This window comes from Patagioenas fasciata, chromosome 9 (genome assembly GCF_037038585.1).
Source record: "Patagioenas fasciata isolate bPatFas1 chromosome 9, bPatFas1.hap1, whole genome shotgun sequence".
Lineage (NCBI taxonomy): Eukaryota > Metazoa > Chordata > Aves > Columbiformes > Columbidae > Patagioenas > Patagioenas fasciata.
Window position 1 is genome coordinate 8,759,537 of NC_092528.1, and position 19,803 is coordinate 8,779,339.

A 19,803-nucleotide genomic window follows, 5' to 3' on the forward strand; every position below is an offset into this window, starting at 1 on the left:
GCAAGGGTCTTTGCAGTTTTACAGCAACTGAGGATTTCTTTCAAGCAACATCCAGTGAATAAAGCTAGAAGAACTAGCCAAGTGGCTTAGCACTGAATTGGAAACCTTAACATCAAATCTCTTCTCAAAAGATTCTGAAGGCTGTAAAGAAAATGTTGCTGGGGTGATGGAATGTGGCCTCCCATCACAGACAAGATGCTGGCTCAAGGAAACCCAAGCAGAGGTGCTGGTACAAAGAAAACTGCTTCACTCAAGCTTGAAAGGCTTGTCCCCTGAGTTGCTGGATGCCTTTGCCTCTTGGGGGAAGCAAGTGAAAGATGCCGGTGTCAGACAGCGTGACACTCATACTGGTGTTCTGAGCCTGGAAAAATGGTTCTTGCATGTGTCTGTCTTTTTCTGCATCATTAGAGCAATCTTTTGTAAAATAGGATGAGGCAGAAATATGAGGGCAGATTTTTTAGTACCTGGGAATCTGGCCTTCCATTATCTAATGAATTCCTGCAAAGTGTTGCTGTGATTTCAGTTACAACTGCATCAGCAGGACTGATGAATAGAGTCCAGTGAAGGAGAAATCAAACGGGCTGAATAGCATAACCCTTCATGGTGTTTTACTCATTTTTCAAGAAGTTAGAAATGAGGCTGTTATTAGGGATATAACAGGAACAAATTTTGTTTATATTCTCAACTGATGAGGCCTGGAATTTTTACATGAACATGCCATACACTTGGGAAGGAAGAATAGCCCCTGTAGCTCAGATTCTGGACAGTCAATGAATGGTGTTGCTCCTAAATGGGATGTTTTTGAGTCTCTGTATATTGCGATCAGCAGTTCCTATTGTGAGCCTTTCATGAAGTGAAATGTTTTATGGCAGAAAGAACTGGGGAACGCTTTGTGATTCTGTTAAGGATCCAGGAGATGACTATCAAAATAATAAATAGGAAAAGATTTTCAAGAAGTAGCACAATATGTTCACAAGTAGAGCTTGCATGCAACTTGTACTGTCTTTACAGTAGTAAGTAAAACATATGCAATGGGACAGAACTTTGAGAGCTGGTGAGTTGTGTTCTTTTACCATGGCCAAGCCCATACGATCACAATTTCACATTTGAATGTGGAAATGTAAGAATCTGGACTATGAAAAAATGAGCATCTGAAAACAAGACAAACAGAAGAATCCTACCACAGTCACTCTGTTTCCAGTTTTGTTGAACTGTGGACTCTCTTGTCTTGACTATATGGTCACTGTTGAGCAGTGTTCTTCATTTCAAAGCAGAGATCAACCATCTCTGTTCTCAGTAGGCCTGCTCTGAGACTGCACCATCCAGGCCAAGGCTTACAGGTTTTATCAAGTGGATAAATAAAATCTTGTTTTCCAGTCAACAGTGGTAGTAAATCCCACAGTAAACTGCACAGAATGATAGCACAAAAAGCACCAGAAAACATAATAGTGAAGTCATGATTGCGTCACAATTCTGTGACAGGGTCTTAAAATGGCAGCAACACCTTCCTGGAGACAGGGATTTCACAGGAATCGCAATGAGGCTTTTCAGCCTTGTGTTCATTGCCAGGGTTCCCTTGGGATGTCTAAGAATGACACCATGACAGGTTTCTGCCTATCACTTCTTAAACTGGAATCATTATTTCCATGGCAACGGCAAGTGTATAATGTACCCAAGGCCTTAGGGCACCCTGGCATATCTGATAGTTATGTAGTGCTGTATCTAGTCACAACTAAATTTCACTTAGCAGATAAAAAGCAAGGGGTAATTTATGGCCCCAGTTATTGATTCTTGGATAGATGAACCACCTTTCTAAGTTGAGGTTGCATAGTGACTCAGTGACTACCGTGATGCTGGGATTTCTCATGGTCCTTTGAAGTTTACAGTAAGCACTGATGAAATAATTACATTTGTTCTGGTAACCCTTTGCTCAGATCTTATGGTGTAAGGTGTCTTGTGAGGCAAACCCCTCATGGGTGAGGCAGGAGGAACTTCCCTAAGATGTTAAGTAAGTTTTCTTCCCCATAGCTGGCTACTTTTGTCTTTGCAGGGATTTCTTTCTATCGGCTTTATTTATTCAATTAAACAGTCTAACACATTAGACTTTTTGTATACTATCTTTGTACTTCTGCTTTTTGTGATTTCTGCCAGGATCCCTGTGAATGACCGTGATTCTACTTTGCCAAAGTCAGATGAGAAACTTATGTTCATCTCACTGACAGTTTCTGCCTGGAAGGGATGGAGGAACAGTTTCATTTTCTTTTTTTCTTCTAAGGAACCAAAAAAAAACCAAAAATCTTTGGATTAATATTAGCAAAGTAAATTGCCTTCCCAGTTTCCCAGCTTAACTTACTGTGTTATAGTTAAACCAGAGGGCTAAGAGAGGAAAAAAAACAAACGGTGGAGATCTCTGCAGTTCCATAAATCATGAGAGTGAAGCTGGTGTGTTTGAATGGAATCCAAGCAAGCAACAGCTTTCTGGTAATGTGTAATGTGATTACCTGCAAGCTCAGAGCTAAATTTTAATTCTGCTAAGTGTTCATCTGAGCAGGCAACAGTTTGGAATTAGTGTCTGTGGAGCAGTTTGAGATTTTCTGGTGCTGAAATAATTTTTTTTTTCCACCACAAGTTCACTGCAATGTAGCTATGATTGCAGCTTATCTGCCTTCCAGGCAGAATCAGGTGGGACCATATAATAAAGCCTGTGCTCTGCGTGTCCTTTCTCTTAGAGACTGTCAAACTGGTCTGTATTGGATATTTCAGAGGCAGCTGGAAGCTCGTCCTCACATTCCTCAGCTGCCAGCTGTGGGCTGGACTGGGAGCTGAGGGATCAGAGCTGCATATTAGGACTTCTAGATGTACCCAAGTTATGAAGTATGAAAGAATTATATTTTTAATTTCTTTTGTTACTGTAAAAATCTCTCTAGATAATTTTTTTTATCACTTGTGCTGTTGAAGGACAAATTAGATACCACATATGTCCTTTTTTAGATTTCAAATCTACTCAACTTCTTATCCTTATGGTATTACCTAGGACTTCTGGGATTCCTGAGCCTCACAGTCTCGCCTTGTTCTCTGTCTATATGCAGTTCTGGATTTTGCAGCTGGGAATTCTCTTAGTTTTGTGATGCTCAGTGCAACTGCAGAGAATAAGCCTGACAATTTGTGTTACAGCATCACCATAACTATTGGTACTTTTAAGTATTTTATACTGCGTTTTAAATTGCTTTCTTAGTTCAACTAGGCTTTCTGGAGGTTTCTTCCTTGTACCTGATGTTTTCCAAGCTCTCCACGTTGATTTAAATGGGAGCAGAATTAGATCAACAGCTGCTTTTTGGGAGCACAGATCCAAACCAATGTGAGAATGCTGAGGTGCCTGCTTGAACGCATTCTGGAAGGAACTGAGCGTTTTTACACTCCTGCCTCAGAAAAGGATATCACCTGCAGGGTGATGAGGTCTGCACAGAGAACCTCTTTTTCTAGTGGCTCATTCCTACATCCTTGCATTGATCATATACTCTTGGCAACGTTCCTCAAATTTGCTTGTATGTATTTGTGAAAGTTTCTAAAATATTAAAAATACCAGCAAGCATCACTAGAGGGCTAAGAGTGTGTGCTGTGCAATTCCCACACTGTAGAAGTCCATTAAAATGTTTTTTCCTGTAGCATCTTGAAGTGTATAGAACACTCAGGACTGGTAAGGTTCCTGTGTTATTTCTACACTAGAGTTTAGCAGGTGTGACAGCTTGAGGAGCACTCACGGCTGTAGGTCTGTCACTGCCATACCTGTTGACCAGATATGTTTTCTGAGTAAACAACTACTAATGGTTAACTGCCTGTACTCACTGAACAACCCAAAGGATTTATTATACCTGTCAGATGTAGAGATGTGGTATCAAAAGCACAGATCACAAATTGTTGTCATCAGAATCCTTTCCAGACTGAAGATGACTTTCCCATTTCCATAATACATGCTATTACTCTTCTCCAGATGGTGCTTCTCCCGGTACTGTCACGGGCTCCCCCTCACAGATCGATGTGGCACACTAACCTTTCTGCTCTCCTAAACTGAAATCTGACTCCTCCATATTTTTTGTGCATAGTACGTTGTCGTTAACATCAGCACCATTAACATCAAGAAGCAGCCACTCTTCAGCTCTCTCTGCTTTGAGCCAGTTGTTACTTGGAGAAAGGGCCGTGTGAGGATTTCAGTGTAGTTTGTGAGGCTGATGGGGAACCAACATGTAACAGGCTGGTTAAATAGCAGATAGATTTTCTTACATAATTACTTTGCTGATTTTGTGAACAGAGTGATTTTTTTTTTCTAATTAAAATTTACAATTCCATAACTTATCATTTTGACTCAATTGCTCCTTATCCTCTATGGACGTTTTGAGTGCAGATAATTTTAATTAAAAGAAGCCAACAGATGCCTTACATGAAAAATATGAAGGAATAATATTGTATTACTTTTTAAACATAATAATTGCTATGTTAGTATTTTGTACTATACTAATAGTTCATACTAGACTGTTTTAAAATATTCTTTACAGAGAAAAAGATTTTTGAAGAGAGAAAAATTAGCTGCTGCTTCTAAAGTCTGATACTCAGTTTCACTGATGAAAAAAATCCCGTTGACTTCAAGGGCTTTGGATCAGACTCACAGAAATAAATTCAGCAAAGCATATGAAGTACATGATTAACCTTCAGAATGTGCTCAAATCACTCTCCTCAACAAAGCATGTAAGCACTTGCTTAAATTTGAGTATTTGATTAGCTGTCTGAAGTATTCGCTGAAGAAAGACCAAAGCACTACCACTTTTAGGTAATGTTATCTACCCAATGCTGTCTCCTCGATTGCATCCGCATCTGAACCTGTTTTGTCCAAAATGTCAATTTTTACCTTTAGTCTTTACTGGGCTTCTAATGCAGTGATAACTTAGAAGAGCAGGGGGTTCACAACAGTTAATACATTTTAATTAAAGGTATTCTTTTTGAATTTGGTTTCTAACAATTTTTTGTTAATTAAAAAAAGGGTAAGCTTGAGTCAAAATATTGACATTGATTTTTGAAAGTTCATTGAATCAGAACTCTGAATGTTATTAAAAAGCAGACCCAAATCACAACACGCAGTCAAAATAAATTCATTTCTTTAGAAAATTTCTAGTAATTGAAACATTTTTCAGCTGGAGAAGTGCTTTATAGGGAAATGTACTTGACTCTAATGCTGATATATCACAAAACTTTTTTGAAACGAGAGCAGGCAATTAATGTTATTCTGATTCACTGTATTAAAACCAGAACAAAGCAATTGGATTTAGTTTTGCTTGTGACATTTGCTCATTCACTTCATAGAGCTTTAAACATTTCTAGTTAAGAAATGCTTACAGTAATAAGAATGCAAATATAATTGTTTTCCCCTTGCTTTTTTAAAGGATCAGTATTCATTTAGAGCTCTGGCAATGATTCTGTGCCTGAAAATACAGAAAACAATGACAGTTTATGCCTGAAGAGACCTCCCAGTTCACAGTGACGCAATTTGAAGCTGCCTGTAGTGAGCAGCTCTGGCCCAGTTCAGAATACATCTAATCTCTCAACTCATTAGTCACATTCTAGTGTGCTGATCAAGGCAGAGCTTTTGACAGTAATATTTGAGATGGGTGTCAGCCTGCAAGTTGATGAAGAGCAGTATGGTTTCACCTTTGTGTTTCCTTAGCGAGCAAACAGGAGGAAAAATCCTGCAGGTGGACGTGGACTTGTTAAAGAAGAAAAAGTCACTTGCCTTCTGACTCTTCCACCTCCTTGTGATGCCTGCAGTTATATCTGTGCTTGCTGCCTCTGCGTGATGCTCCCCGCTGCCCTACAGCAAAGATCAAACTTTCACGAGCGAAAGTGAGGCATGTGTGCTCTTTTGCCGGAGGAGAAGGCAGCCAAGCAACAGTGTATTTGTTCACCGTAGGTATCCTCTCCAGCACTTTATTTGCATTTGCCTGCTCTAGACAGAATTTGCATCTGTTCCAGAGGCACCATGCTGTGTTTAAATATTCAACAGACAGATGTTTGTAATAATTAGCAGATTTTGACTGCTATCTGTTAGGCACGCAGCAGGCGAAGTATCTAACACTGATGTTCAATAGCCCACTAAGCTTGCTCTAATGGTCCCTGCTGAGGAAACCTAGATAGTCTGTTATCAGGTAAGACAGGGCAGCAGCTCTACAGCCAGTACTTTGCTGCCAGCAAGCATATGGGAGATGGTGTCCCTTGATCAGAGAGTCCCAGTCTCTGCCTGGTTCCGAGCCGTCCTTTCCCTGGTCCCCATGAACCAGGCTCTCTTCTTGCTGCTGTTATGGAAGTTGCACCCGAGAGACCTGGGATGGAAAAGCTGCTCCTGAGCGTGAACACGGGAGTCCCTGCGCTGTATTGAGGGCAGCGCTGTGCTTGCCATCCTCTGGAGAGGAGCAGGCCTGGCCATGAGCCGTGGTGCTGAGCCCGTGCGGTTTCTGTTGTTGGGGATTGCTGTGGAGCGAGGACCAAGTCACACAAAGGGCATGTTGAACTGACCGCTGTGTTTTGCAGCATGTCTTTTAATACTATTGTGCTATTCAGGGATGTCACAGATCAGTCAAGCAGGCTTTTATACTCTTAACAGCAACAGTTAAAAAAAAATCACAGGTACCAGATTTATTCTTCCTCTGGCTTGACCTTCTTTTTCACTCTTAGCTTTTCCTATTGGCATAGAAGCCACATTTTTACTTCTGTAAAAGGAAAAATGCTTCTCTCTTCCCTCCTGCCCTCATTAATCATCTCCAAGCTGTTCAGTCTGCTGTTCCGGGGAGCTATTGCAGACAGAATGACTTGTCACAACCCCAGCCACCCAGAAACCCCTGGCTTCTGAAAGGGGAAATTCACTTCCCTCATTTCAAGGCAAATTCAATGCAGTATTACAATATAAATTGAGTTTCTGCATCTCAGTAAATGGAAAAGCCTCAGTTTTGGCCCATAAGGAAAGGATGTAACTGGGTCCCACTAGTCAAGATACTGGTTTGCAGAGAATGAGTCACTAATATACTGATACAAAAAGGGGCCTTTCCTGGTACTGAGTGGAAAGCTTCAGCCATGCAGTTTCAGTGGGGTGTCACTTTTGATATGTAACATAAATAATACGCATGTTTTGATAGAAGTAATGAGGAGCTGTATTTCTCAGCAACTTCTACTCTCTGCCTCTTGTAGAAAATAAAAATCAAATAATTATATATTAATCCATTTTGACAGTCCAACTGTAGTTTTCCCAGAGAGGAAATCTTTCAGGACCAGCAGCTTATTCAGTACATTATTCCTGAAAGTTTTGTATGAATTTGTAGATATTTCTACAGCTGTCTGTATTTGTATGTAAAAAAAAGGCAAATTTGATCACCAAAAGATTGTGACATTATGACAACTGTCTTCCTTTTGCTCTACTACAATTCTCATAAGAATCTCTCAGCTAGTAAATCATATGTATCATATATTGGTAGGTTGAAAGGCTGTTGTGTTAGTCCAGGGGCTTAATGTTTCAGATACTCCAGAATAGTGGTTTCTGTCTGTAGCAGATACTAAGAGAAAAACCACTACGGTTTTATCTGGCCAGAAGAAGATCTGGATTTCTAGTATCCAGAGGTTTTAAGGTCCTATTGTCACCTGCTAATGCAGAATTGTGTTTTCTGTGCATTTAAACATATGGAAATTGTTACAGAGCTCCCTGAGGCTCTTTATCGAGGATGCAAATTGGCAAGTACCTTTTGGTGCAGAAACTCTTGTGAACCTTTTTGTCTTTTGGACCTGAAATGAAATTAAGGTCTGAAAAACTACTGATATTGCTACATTAATTTCAGTTGTTTATCTTTGAGACCAGCCTGGAGGAGAGAAGAGAAAAAATGGCTTTGTTAAAAGTTTGTCAAAACGTATCTAAATACAGCTTCTTGTTTGGTTGGATGGTTGATTTTTTTCCTAGAAGATTTTTTTCTGTTGCCTTTAATTACATCTCCATGGGTTCATTTCCTTGGCAAGCTTTGAGAGAAAAAGAGTAAGGAGCGCTTTCATGCCAAGATGGTTTCTCCAAGTTCTTACTAATCCATACTTCATAGTAGCTTTATCAGTAATTGGTTTGCGTATGTTGGCAGTGCTTGATAGCTTTCAGCTGAGTTTGTAAAGTCAAACACATTTTCATAATCTACAGAATATTGTTCTCTTAGATCTTGCTTTTTGTTCTTTTCCGTTTTTTTAAACATTGCAATGTCTGATGTTTGCTGTTTCATTATAATAACATTTATAGCATAGCTTAGGTAACATTTAGGAGAGTAAACCCCAAACGTATGCTGTGCTTCTTACCAGTTACAGAAGGCTCAACTCAGTTCTTCTGGGACAAAACAGAAGAGCCTAATTAAGAAAGGGGTGGCCATCGTGAAGATGGTCTATGCTTCTGAATATTGTCCTTATATACTGACATTCACTGAATGTATTTCTGGATGCAAAACCAGTGTAATGTCAATGAATCACGTCATCAGACATATCATCCTCACTGCTGGTAAGGTGCTTAGCCAGCAGGTCTGAAAAGTGTAGTTGAATTTTTGGGTGATTTCCCATTACGTACATGTGTCAGCCTCTCAGTACCCTGAAAATTTTGCAGCTCAGCAGGTGGAAGTGGCAAAATGCTGTTTGCCTCTGCTCAACTTGATGATGTGATGGTTTGGGAGTGGACATTTCTCTCTGTCATAGGTCAGGCTGTGACCATGAAAATTATTTTGGATAGAGCCAACAATGCAAAGATGCTTTAAGCTGGTGAGGGTAGATTTGAGATTTGAAAATCCAGGAAAGGTAAAACTAAAGGAAGAGTGTAATCTTCATGTATGTAAAGATTCTGAATATAAAAGATAAATAAACTGCCCTGCATATTGACTGTGCTAGGCATAGAATGTTCTAGGCTTAGAGCAGGGGAGAGCTGGGACAACACATCGAGCAGGAAATTGTGCTGAAATAGTTTGCATAGGAAAGCAATGGTGTCTTCAGTCACTGGAGATTTGTAAGGACAGGCTGGGCGTGAGGTTTTAAACCTTCTTTCTGCTGACAGAAAGAACAAATTATCTGTTCTGGTGGCAGCAAAAGTAGTACCAGGCTATGTACTGGTTTTCTAAAGTTTCTTAACTACTTTGAGCTCCTCTCTATAAAACCATATTCTCAGACTTGCTGTGGGTTTGACATTTTGCAGAAGGCATATTGGTGAGAGGCAGTGGGTGGCTCTCTTTCCAAGGGCCTGTGAATGTGCACAGGACAGTGTGGCTGTGAGGTCCCCTGGATGATCAATCACTCCTCTGGAATGCTGCCACTGCTGTGCTGGTGATGCCACCGAGCTGTGTTGGGTCTTCATTACTACCAGGGACTCCAGTGCAGGGTGCAGTGCTAAGCACCTTGTTCAGTGTCCCCAGGTCTCTTGGGCTGTGCCACCAATGTGATGGGGTGGTGGCCATGGCACACTGGTGAAGCCTGGGATGGGCTGGAAGGCAGAGGTCGCTGTGAAAGGGACTGAGCTTCCTAGAAAACCAGCAGCCACCCTTTGTAGTTGCCCCTGCTGGATACCAGAGCCCCTCAGGTCCTTACAAAGATATTCAGAGGCGAGAGGTGGATCAGTGAGAAATTCGTTAGCTCAGGCCATGGCTGTGAGCTCATGCTGGAGCTGCACCCTCAAGCTGTCAATTATGTCAAAGGAAAGAAACATGCACACTCTAAAAAAAAGTACTTTTGGCTGTCTTTGTGTTTTACAGAACAAAGCCTATTTTTCTCCCTAGTTTTGTCATTCCTCTTTAAATTTGACCATTACTATGAATAATGTAAATGAGCATTTGCCACCTGGGGTAAGGCTAACTAAAATGTTAAATGTGACTTTAAATGGCCTGTCTAGCACCGCTTCGTCATGTTACATATTACAGCCATCACTTGTTTAACTGAAAGGCTGACTCCTGCTGCTTCACAGCCATCGGGGTGGCACAGGCAGAGCTGTGCGTGCTGGGGATGTGAGCTGCACACTGCGGTTAGCGGTGATTAATGGATGCAGTTACAAATAAGTGTGTACATGTGTATAGTAATCTGTGAAAAAGATTATGAAGTGCAATGTCAAAGTGAAAAATCTAACACTGGGGCATCTCTGAAGAGGTAGCGACCCACTTTGGATCCTTTCACTGTTGCTCTTTTGTATCGCCAGCTTCTGCTGCTTCATTGCAATCCATAGCCACTAATGCGTTTATAGGAAAACGATGCTCAGTGGGACATGTTCTAAAATGGTGCTTAGTGTTTGTGTGGAGAAAAAGATTCATCTCTCTTCAAAGGGAATTGTGCAAATGCATTTGTCAATATGCATGAAGTGAATGAAGAAGCAGATATGTTTAATAGGTTGCCAGTAGAATGAGAATGTGGTTCCTTTCTGAGACAGGCTTTATCAAGGCTGTGTGTGTGACTATTTTTTCCACGCCGTAAAAGCAGTGCAGTGATACCAGTGCCCCTGCAGAGTTGCAGACTTTGAGTGCAAGCACAGGATGCTGAAGGGGACTAACTGTGGCGAGGGTTTGTCATTATGGAGACTTTGCACTGTACCCTGAGTATTCTGTGCTGTTCTGCGATCCCTCCTCCATTCCCCATCTCACTTAGACACTCACACCAGTCAATTCCACGGTTATGCATGGCAGGCAAGAGGCAACAGGCATGAACTCAGACAAGAGAGGGTCTGACTGGATATAGGGAGAAACTTTTCTTCCACAGGGACAGTCCGGCATTGGGACCTGCTGTCCGGGGATGGTGTACCCCTACCTGTGCAGGCTTTCTGCCAGTTCCCCTGCTTGAGGGGAGGTTCCCTTCTCTGTGCACACACCCCCCTGGGAGCAGATACTGTGCAATAAGCTGGAGGCTTTAAGAGAGCCTGAGTGACTTAGATACTCCACATAATTGAACTGGGTTCCTTTGGGCTTCTTGAAAATTCCCTGTTGCTCAAGTGTCCATTTAATGCTGTTGCTTAGCTGATGTATACTTGAATTTCTGGCCGTAGAGCAGCATGCAGGCAGTAGTGCTGTACATAAACACGTATCTCCAGGTGACTTTGGCTGCTGAGGCTCCTGTCCTTTCTCTGTTTAGAAAAGACTTAAAAGTTAAAAGGGAAGGAGGAGCAGTGCTCAATACAGAAATTACCCTCCCTGTTAGTGAGCCATCAAGATCTCAAAAGAAACCATTATGAATGCTGGTAAGTCAGTGTCCTAACAGAGGCAGCAGAAGATGAAGCACTAGTTAATGCTGCTACAGCCCACCCACTGGCATCAGAAAACAAGCTGGCCAGCTTCTCAAGCAGCCATCTCTCATTTCGGTGGTGACAAACACTCTGGACTCCTCACAGACTTCAGTCTGAGTGATGCTTATGCTGCTGGTGCTAAGACACTTTTACCACTTCTGGCTATTCTCACTGACGGAATAAAAATCAGAAAGTCTGGCATCTGGTGGGGAGACGCTTGTAAAAATGAGGTGATTATAAAACAGATATTTTCAGTGTAACTAAGTGTGATTGGATCACACTTCTTATCTGCAAGTGTGAAACCAGCGGATATTCCCTAGATAGTTTAACATTGCCTGTTTCACGGCATTGCAGATAATTTTGAGGCACAGCAGAAAGGAGCTGTGGAAGTAAAATTGCAGAGCACATAAGGGGTTTGGAACTGGTTTAGCTCTTCTTACAAGGTCCCCAAGACATCACAGTTCAAAAAGAGCCACTGTCGCTGAGAAAACAGGAGCCTGATTTAGAGGGAGTGTAAGGCAACTAGAAAGGAAAAGTTTTTAAGTGTCTGACACATAACAAATGGAAGGGAGGGGAAGATGGTGGGTGGTAAAAGGAGTAACTGGAAATTCAGGGAGAAGAGGAGTAACGAAAGTTGAAATCTAAGTCTTATCAGCAAGAGAATTGGAAGACCTGGTGGGAGTTGCAGCAGTCCATTCCTAGGAAATGGTAACAGAGGAAGCATAGATGATAAGTTTTTAAATTAATACTGCTTGGTATTTGCTTGTGGAAAAATTGATCCAGTTAGGCTAGCTTTTTGATAGTATTATAAACTTATTTGATTAAATTAATAGTGTTTATATAATGTACTTTTGCTTGGTACCTTGGAATATTTTGACTGAGAAACAATGCAAGATGACTTTCATTCCTATTAAGTTTTATTTCTGGCTGATGGTGTTGAACTCTAAGAGCAGTTGGGTCATTCCCATGCTGCTGTGCTCGTGGGGAGATCCTGCAGTATTTTTTCAGTGACCTGAGAGACAACCTGAAGTTACAGAACAACACTTGCGGATATCACAACAGCTCCAGACACGTAAAGAATGAAAAGACTAGAGCACTGTTGCAGGTGTGGGAGACAGAGACACATTGTAACATGGCCAAATGTAAATTTCTATGGATAGGAACAAAGAAGGCAGAATGCCAATTTTAATGTGGACAGAGGCTTTCTGTTTGCCTCCCCTACCCAAATTTAAAAGTTAAATATAATTGTTTAATACTTAGGAATCCTACCCTCAAGAAAAAGTTCTTTTTCCCTCTTCAGGTCCCAAGAGGTTCCTTGGCTGGCTGGAGCAGCCCCGTGTAGCCCCCAGTCCCAGCCCTGTCCTGGGGGCCCAGGTGGGCAGGACACGCTGCGTGTGGCCTTTGGGATGATGTCACAAAGAGTCTGCACCGGGGGTGACTCTGGATCGTTGGGCTGACAGAGCTCTGGGGGAGGAACACCATTTGTGTGCCCCGTGTCAAGCAGGTCAGTCACAGTGATATTTTGGGTGCGTTGGATGCCTCGGTTCTCTTTGGACAGCTTGCAGGCTGCCGCCGCCTCCTGCTCAACCTCATGGCATTTGCAGCCACTGACTAGGTAGAATTGGTGAGACAGCATTGAAACATCATTGAAAAGGCTGGAAACAGTGCCATTGTAGTGTGACTCTGGAACCTGGAGCTTCTCAGTGAAATGAGGAAAAGGAGGATGATGTCCCTTCATGAGTGGCTGTGTGAGGATCCAGTCTTGGTAATGGACTTTGTCTGAACCAGTAAATGTGTGAGGAGACCCAAGTTTTAGTGAATGTAGCCGGACATGTTAAAAACAACTGACATTTAGCAGTAGGTATAATTAACACCCAGAAAAGTCTTTCTAAAAGTGTTCTTGGACTCTTTATTGCTGGCAATTTGAACATTAAGGCTGATTGTTGTAGTGCAAGGTCTGAACTGATCCAGACAAGAACTGAGCAGACACTGAGGCCTGTGTTATGCAGGAGAACACCTTGGTGATTGCAGCAGTTGTTCTTGGCTGCACAGTCGGTGATGTGAAGGGTGGCGTGAAGCCAGGCAGATGCAGTAGTAAACGAGCTGATCATCTGAATGAATCCCCTTTACCCACTTGAATTATGAGGATAGGATGCTTCTCACTGTGATGACACTCAAATTTGGCTCGTCCTCATCAGTGTGTCTGATGTACTGTGTGCCTATTTGCAGAATCTCAGGGGATGCTAATCAAGTTGTCTTTTAATCTCATAGCTAGCAGCCCTTTTAAGGAGGCACTAAGGCAATACTTCAACACATCATTTCTCTTCATCTTTTGGGGAGGTGATGGGGGGCGCTTTAAGTCACCACTTAGTGCACAGCAGTACATCTTGAAGACAGCTGTCTTTCCTATTCCAGTAAAAATAGTAGTAGAATGCCAACTCCTATGGGAGCTATATGAAAACTAAATAAGAATTTCATCATTTTCTTAATTCTCAGAAAATTAAATTAACAAAAACTGAATCAAATGTCTCCTGAGCAAAGGACTTCGTAATTTCTTATTGTCTAGAGTGCCAAAACAGTAAGGCTGTGATCAGTCTTCTCAGATGTTACCAATCTGCTTGTATTTCTTGGCTCTGTGAATCCTTAACAAGGTAAATGTTTGACTCCCATTTTTTATGAGCTATTGCCAGCACTATTTCACATATCAAGGTTAGCTTATTCACTGCATTATTTCCATGCAACACTGGATTCAGCTCTGCCCTGCCTTTTTCCACCCTCCATGTGGGCAAGCTTTGAACAGGAAAAGTATCTGGAAAACTCTTGAACTTGGTGTTTACTCGTGGATAGTTTATATATAGTCTGAGTATTAGAACACTTCTACTGGTGTTGGAAAGTAGGGAGATAAGAAATCATCCGTAGTTCTCTTAGGATGACAGTAGAAGTAAAAGAATATGGTGAGCGAAACAAGTACTGTGGGGTCTCAAATTGCTCATACACAGCGGTGGGCAGTGCAGCTAGTAACACATGAGTATGTTTGGCTGCATGATAAATATTTATAGAATAACCTACCTCTTCCTTATCACCATCCTTTAATGAAACTACTGCAGCAAAATCTGACCCTGATGTGGCCACCCTAACCTCCCTGCTGAATTCAGTACTCAGTGTCTGTGATATAGATTTAATAAAACTGATCATTAGATTCACTTTTCAGAGTCACAGGCCCCACTTCTTCAAATTCAGTGGGCCTGGGCTTAAGGCTGGTTTTGAGCAGTAGGGTGAGCCGCCTAGGAAAAGCTGAATATATGTGTGAGTCTTTGCAGTGCTGGAGGAACCCAGAGAGCTCCTCAGCAGCACGAGCTCGAATGTGCTGATGCTCCATTTTATGACCTGCATCTATAAACTGCATTAGAAGTTGTTATAATCTGATCCCAAGGTCAAATAATAAAGACAGCTTCAAAATAACCTTGAAGAACCAGGAAAGGTCATTTGTGGTGACTTCTGCACATCTCAGATTCTGCTGGCAGAGGGTTTTCCTGCTCCAGGATGCTGTGCTGAGTATAGAATGCTGTTATGCCAGAGAGATAAGGAGCTCACCAGCTCTGTACTCAGTATTTCGTTGGAAAGCGAGGGCTGGGAAGAGGGGAATCTTGCTCGTTGAGCTTCTCTGCACAATGGCAGATGCAATATATTGAGAGCATACACCAGATTAGCGTTTTGCAATGATGACCTATTTGCAAAATGGGTTAACAGTATTTGAACCCTTTAATTTGCTCTGTCAAGAAAATATAGGTTGAAAAACTGAAAACCCAGCCTTCCATCAAGCTTCTTTATTCATCAAGGATGCAACTAAAGGTGAAAACATAGGCCATCCATTCAGCTGAGTCAGAGAAGATGGAAAGAGAACATATTCCATTGCTTCCCTGCCACACTCAGCCACATGGAGTGGCCTTATCACAAGGGTGAGAGAGGAAGACAAGAAATTAGCCAAGTCCCCTGCTGCCTTGTCAGAATAATGGGCAGTGAAGTGGGCAGTGGAAGAGAAGGCAAGCAGGAGACATGCATTTGAACTCTCACACCATCTCACTCAGCACACACAAGGGAGCTGAACATACAGGGCAGTAACTCCCCATTTGACAGGCACCTATTGCCACTGCTGCTCCTCCTGGGGCAGGCGGAACCCACAATGGCCGAGCCAGCGGTCCTTCCCGGGCAGGAGCGCAACAGCGGGCTACTCTTTGCTATGGATTCTACAGCTTGCTTGCTTTTCTTTTTAATTTGTGTTTCACGACATTTGCTGGGCTTTTCCTCTAGTAAGTTCATATAACTTCTGGTGGGGTTTTTGGACCACATCTTGCTGCCTCCTGAATTGGGATGAAGCGGATTAGTTTCAATGCAGATTAGTGTGGGTAACATGGAATGAGGCCAGTCTCTAAAGCTTCTGAATTGCACCGTTGTTCCTTAACAGCATTACGTGGTGTAGCCAGCAATTAATCACTCTCGATCCTTAAATTATGAATCGTTAATGAGAGTGCAGAAGAAACAGAATACAAATGAAAAGTGGATTTCATTATTAAAGCAATTTTAACACTCTGAAGATAAGAAAATAAAGTCTGATATTCTGTAATAGAAAATAATTATGGAACTTAATCATTATCCTGAAATTATAAATTTACATACATTGTTCTCACAAAGAGCAAAACTTTGAAGGTTTGCTGTTCTCCTTTTATATTTTAAACACAAGAAAAAGCAATGCAAGAATTTTCAGAAATTGATCAGTGAGCCAAAATTTGAGGGGCCTACTGACTTAAAGTAGCAATTTACTCTTTGAGTAGTCCTGTGATATCAATGGAGGTTCTTTTCCTTGATAGACTTGAAATAGTTTAGGCCACGCATGCGAATGGGTCCCAGCGTATTCCTTAGATACTTTGTATGAGTAAGCATGTTGTGGAATACGTAACAACCTTCTTTCTGAGCATGATTAAACCTCTGTACAGTGTACGTTGCTTCTTAAAGCATTTAAAATATTTCCTTCTTACAGTGATACAGGATTTATGACCACAGCAATACTTTCAGTGCTTGCAAGTGGAGGCGAATGAACACAGCAAATAGGCATTTCCATTGCATTGCACACACATTCCTACATGCAGCTGCCGCCTATCTCACTGCGGGTGTTCCTGCACTTCCACCGCCGTAAACTCCAGCCTGCCGAAAAGAGAAGAATCAATGGGAAAGGAGGGGTAATAGCAACGCGTGAGCCTGGGAGTAGGTCTACAGTAAAAACAGATCAGGCCAACTTGGCTGCCCTAATAAGTAGAACTCAAAGATAAAGATAAAAATAAAAATGATCGAAAAAGATAAGAGGATCTTATAATAGACCTGCAGGATGGCAGGTGAGGGCAGAGCACCCAGTGTTTTTGCAGGTTCATTAAGAGCCTAGCACAGTTGTCATGGGAGGGCTTTAATGACCCTGCGAACGACTAGAATAAGAATTACAGGATGACTGGGGAAGGATGAATGTTTCTGGTAGTTATTTCAGGCCTGTTTTCTTGCTGCTTTTTCTTAGGCAATCAATAAGATCAGAAGCTGCTGTGGTACGTTGGAACTGAACGCTAAGTGACAAAAGATGGAGCCTTCATTTGAGGGAAAATGGTCATTATACCATTGGATTTGTTTGAGGTGCTTATGAGGAAATGTTCAAAGGCAGCAGCACAGAAATATTGGATTTTTAAAAGGTAGATGCAAGGGAATGTGAAAAGGCTTGGATGAAAGTGGTTGAAACAACTATTGTCCAAAAAGTCCACTCAGGAGCAGTCTGACGTAGGGCCTGTGAAGAGGAATCTTTGTTATAGAACACCTTTTACTGTTAATGGCAGTAAAGAAAGCCACCTTTGCTGAGCTGGAAAATTAGTGTTTAATCAGGTGCCAGGTTAGACGGGTGGAAATTGAGTGAAGAGGGTGAGGGAGGGTATTTCACCACAGAATATCATCAGAGACATTGAGTGATCCTTGTCTGCTCTCATAGAACAGCAGTGATTTCAGCCTATGTGGGTCTTCAGCACATTCGGAAACACTGGAGGGTTCTGCAAGAAATGAGGATCACTAATGTTAATCTCCTGCTCCCTGTGCTTCTACTCCCTTTGGGGACTCCAACTGCCAGCACCTGCCCCAAAATCCCCACTGAGTGGAGATCTTGTAGTCTGCAAGGCACAGCCTTGGACTTTATTACCTTTTTCATCAGATTCCTGCCTGCAGGCCCCTGCCTGCCTTTTCCAGCTGTCTCCCAACACAGACCTCTGGGACCAGCTGTTTTCGCTTTGCAAGGAGAGCAGTGAGAAAGGACAATTCCCCCAGTGAGCCCGATCCCTAATGTGCTGTGCTATATCCTGCTTTGCACCACTGTGCCGGACGAAAGGATATAGCTGAGCGTTTCTCAGTGCACAAAAGAAATGAGACAAGATAGATAATGTCCCTTTTGTTAAAATAAATGCTGGTTAAAAAAGCAAAGTGAAAATGAAGCTTGCAAGTTTGAATAAGTACTGAGTTCCTTTTTATGTAAGACTTACATTTATAATAAGTTAATAAATGAGAAAGAAATGTCTAATGTTTTTATAACATATGACTAGTGTGTGTTTCTAGACTGTTACAAGATGATGAGGAAAAGGTGTTACAGATGGTTACCTGCTGAGGTTATGATCAAGCTGTGTGACTCTTAACAGCTGATCATTTTTTGAACATCTATTCCTTTTCTGAATTCTGTACAAACCCTGTGCAGAACCTTCACATGAAATAAGACTAAATATTGAGTGAGGTGCAGATGTGCTACTTGCTGCTGGTTCTTGCACGTTGCAGCCTGCAGTGCCCCTGGTTCGTGCCACGTGGAGCTGCTGCTGGGGTCAGACTGGGCATGGGTGGTCTTTGGTTTGTAGGAGCAGCGTGGAAATTCAGAGAGCTGGCAGGGCAAGGAGAAGCAGGACTAAGCGGTGCTGATTCATTAGCCAAAATACCATGTTTGCAGGTTGCACCTTGAGGGGCTGTCAGTGTGCTTGAGGACTGATGGTGCTCATCTGGGCACACTTCAGCTTCTGCCCCACTGTTCCTGCTAGTGGTTTTCTGCCAAACAGACAAAAATGCAAAAAGGTTTACATGGATAAAACTCACTTTCTAATTGTCTCTCCTCAGAAATCTAGCTCCCAAAGGAACAGAAAAGAGATTGCTTCTCTTTCTTTTTGGGATCAAAACACTTCATGCTGGTTTCACTGACTTCTACCAGCACATGTTTTCTTTTGTCTTCATGAGCAGTGTCCATATCAGGTCCCATGGTCTCTTCATAGCTGTCTTAATGTTTTGTCAGAGACACAAACTCTTCCCCACCCCAAGGGCTTTGGCCGCCTTTAATCAAGGCTCTGATGTGGTGCAGCTGTAACCTGGGATCAGGCTGCTGGGGCAGAGCTGTGTGAGGCTGAGCTGGGCCATGCCTCCAGAGAGGCTTAGGCCCTCAGCTCAGGTCCTTGCCTTCACTCAGCCTCACACCTTCCTGACCACAGCTTTGTCTTGCTAAATTGATGTCCTGGTTTGACCTTGGACCTGCCTCTTCCCTGCAGGCTGGCTGCTGCTGCTGGGCCTCCTCTGCTCCCTTCAGCGCTGTGGGACTGTTCTCCGGGCTGCACCAGATCCTGCCCTGGGCCTGCCTTGTTGTCATTGTCCTCGGCTCACCTTCCCTTGCTGAGCAGCCCACTCACCATGCTCTTGGAGATGCTCCAGGTAAGAAAAACCTGTCTGGTATTTAATCTGTTTTTTTTACCTCCATAATTTTGACTGCTTACTTTGGTTTGTGAGAAGATAGTGGGAAATGGAGAGGGCTACACATATATTTTCTTGTTTGCATTTTGAGGGGCTTTTGCGGTATGAGATGACTTTTCTTCCTGTTTGCATCTTCAGTGATTCTCTTTTTTTTTAAAAAGTATGCCAGTTACAGATTTTCTTTCTCTAATTATTCTGAATTTGTTTTTCTTCTTTCCCAAAAGAGAAAGACTGAGATATTTTTGGCCTGGTCTTGTAGAACACAGAGTCTTTTGCCTGCCAGTTCCACCGTCTGTCATGCAATTAGCTGTTCTCACTTAAGCACCTCTGCTCTGTGCTTTCCAAGAGGAGACTCAGGAGTCTGCTTGTCACTCCCTCTTGAGCAGGAGAGGTTTCTTCCTTCATCCTCTGTTGGTTGATAGCAAGTGTGCCTGCAGCCATTTGTAGTAAAGGCAACTGGCTGTGTAATGCCTGGTCGGTGCTCCAAATCCCAGCTTCTCTGGCTCAATCCTGCTCTGTGTGGGTTGTTGTTCCTCAGCTGCTGCTGGATGCCAGTTCAGAGTTCCATGCAGTGCTTTCCAGGCTGGGCACCAGGCTCTACCCAAGAGAAAATCCCCAAGATTTTCTTGGGAGCTGTTGTAAAGAGAGGTGAACTACAGCCAGAGCATCCTGAAGAGCTCAGCCCCAGCTGGGCA